Below are 3,051 nucleotides of genomic sequence, written 5' to 3' on the forward strand. Positions count from 1 at the left end.
TAGACTGTTCCAGAGTTTTGGCGCTAAATAGGAAAAGGATCTGCCGCTCGCAGTCGATTTTGATATTCTAGGTATTATCAAATGGCCAGAGTTTTGAGAACGTAGTGGACGTGGAGGACTATAATGTGATGTGAGGAGCTAAACCATTCAGGGCTTTATAAGTAATTAACAAGATTTTAAAATCTATCCGATGTTTGATAGGGAGCCAGTGCAGTGTTGACAGAACCGGGCTAATGTGGTCATATTTCCTGGTTCTAGTAAGAACTCTAGCTGCTGCATTTTGGACCAACTGTAGTTTGTTTATTAAGTGAACAGAACTACCACCCAATAAAGCATTACAATAATCTAACCTTGAGGTCATAAACGCATGAATTAACATTTCTGCATTTGACTTTGAGAGTATAGGTCTCAAATTAGATATATTTTTAAAATGAAAAAATGCAGTTTTACAAATGCTAGAAACGTGGCTGTCAAAGGAAAGATTGCTATCAAATTGCACACCTAGGTTCCTAACTGATGACTGTCACGAATCTGGTCTACGAACTTCTGTTAACCCTCCACCAGAGGTCACTCGCTCACCACATGGTCTCTTACACTGCACAGAGTGTTACACTTACATTGAACTTCAGTTCCCACAATCCATTGCACTCATTACACTCAGCTGCAGCCAATCACATGCTTACACCCAAGTCTGATCACACAGCTGATTCCCATTTCACCCCTTACATTAGCGTTTCTCAACGGGTGGTACCGTCCCCCCAGGGGGCGTTCAGAGAGCATCGGGGGGCGCTGGAAGCAATACTTTTTAAAGGGGGGTGCTGAGCTGTTCTTGGGGGGTGTTTGGTTTAGGCGAGTTTACACCAAAGATTTCTGAGCTGAAACTTGCAAAAGAAAATGGTCTGCCACATCCTAATGCCATCTCTACACTGGATGCATCAAAGCGCACTTTCTGTATCTATTTGTCAACTTGTCTGTAGCGCAAGCGTGTTGATTGCATCAGAAATAGAACGCGGCATCCGTTTACTGTAGCGCTTGAGATCATTGAACGACTGATTATAATGGGATCCATGTAGGCTACTTTGACGCAATGTGACGCGCCGTTCGCACCCGGTGTAGTAATGTTAATACTACCGCTTCTAGACTAGTACAGTGTATCATTTCCATACCAACGACTCTTTACTTTAGTGTTCGCTCGGCTTTCTGTAGCGCAGCTGATGAACTTCCCGTGAAACCAACAACACGCATTTAGACACAATAAAGCACGATATGTTTTTTCTTGTTTAGAAAAATTAATATAAATGCTTTTTGTTTGCTGATTGGCAAATTTCTAAATTCACGTGGCTTTTTTTTTCTTCTTCTTCTTGGGAAACTTATGATAATATTTCAAGTCCAGTCAAATCAAATATGTCATGGATGCCATGTGCCATTCAGTTTTGGGTTAAAATACATGCTTTTAAGATATATATTATAAATAAAATATAGCCTAGCCTATACCACCATTCAAAAAAGATTAGTAAGATTTAATGGTTTTGAAACAAATCCTTTCTGCAGTAAGTCTGCATTTATTTGATAGAAAATACAGTAAAAACAGTAAATCTACAATTTGAAAGAACTGCTTTCTATTTGAATATATTTTGAAATATATTTTCCTCTCATGCTAAAGCTCTATTACTCCAGCTTTCAGTGTCACATCCTTCAGAATGTGCTGATTGTTGTTCAAGAAATATTTATTATTTTTATTATTATAGTTGGCACACCACAACAACAAAAAAAGCAAGATTTGAAATTGAATTGAATAACAAAAATATAAATTTAATTATTTAATTGATATAAGAAAGATATAAATCAGGACTGCACTAGAATAATAACTATTTTGAAAATGAGAAGCATATGTTTCCCATCTTTCTATAACCCCAATTCCAGAAAAGTTGTACAATACAATGTGTTATTGTGCCATACAATCAAGAAATTGTTATGTGTTCATTCTCTTTAACCTATATTTAATTGACTGAAGTACAAAGAAAAATATCTGGCCAAATTTTATTTTGTAAATATAAACTAATTGTGATTTTGATGGCTGCAACACACTCCAAAAGAGTTGGGACAGAGGCATATTTAACACTGTCACATCAACTTTCCCTTTAATTACAATGTTTAATTGTTTGCGAATTGAGGATACTAATTCTTAAAAGTTTTGTGAGCAAAATTTTGCCCAGTCTCACTAGATACAAGACGTCAGATGGCCATCAGTCTGTGGTCATCGTTGTCTGATTCTTCTTTTCACGATGGGCCGTACATGTTCAAGAAGAGAGATCTGCTGGCCAGTCAGTCACATGCACATGAGCTTGCATTGTCTTGATCTAATAACTGTGGACTTCCCATATAAGATGTCATCTTGATGGCAGTGTATATATACATTGGAAATATTTTCTTTGTACTTCGTGTCAGAAACAGCGTGAGCTCTTGGAGTACATCTGTACATCAGAAATATACCGGGGCATCACATTACTGTCCGCATCCACTGTAGATAGTATATATAATTGGTTCTATATTGTTTTTTATCGAGTCGCGCCTCGCCGTGCCACTCGCGTCTGAGGAAGACACGGAAGCAGCGGGGCAGCGCTGCGGGTTTTGCCTGGGGATGAACCCGCGAGTGTGGGAGAGATCCGGAGAACATCTGCGCTGTGTGTCGATGCACTTTACGAGAGAATAAGACCAGCAAGCAAGGTAAAAATGTACGTTTGTCTGTGTGTTTGTGTCAGATTTTTGCACACCAGTTTACCTAACATTAGTAACATTTACTTGTCAACATGGTGGTTACAGAACTTTACCATGGTAAACTGCGCTGTCGTTTCAAACGACTTTTGTCAGCTTATTGAATTAAGTTACCGAATTAAAATTGTTTTTAACGAGCAACGCTTATCTTATATTAACATTAGGTTAACGAATGTGAAATTTTGTTCAGGTGTTAGTAGTTAATGTTGGCCAGTAGCCTGAGAAAATAAAATTGTATGTTAGCTAGGTTAAACTAGTTTTATGGCTAGCTGCCTT

The sequence above is a fragment of the Onychostoma macrolepis genome, chromosome 03 (genome assembly GCF_012432095.1).
Source record: "Onychostoma macrolepis isolate SWU-2019 chromosome 03, ASM1243209v1, whole genome shotgun sequence".
Classification (NCBI taxonomy): domain Eukaryota; kingdom Metazoa; phylum Chordata; class Actinopteri; order Cypriniformes; family Cyprinidae; genus Onychostoma; species Onychostoma macrolepis.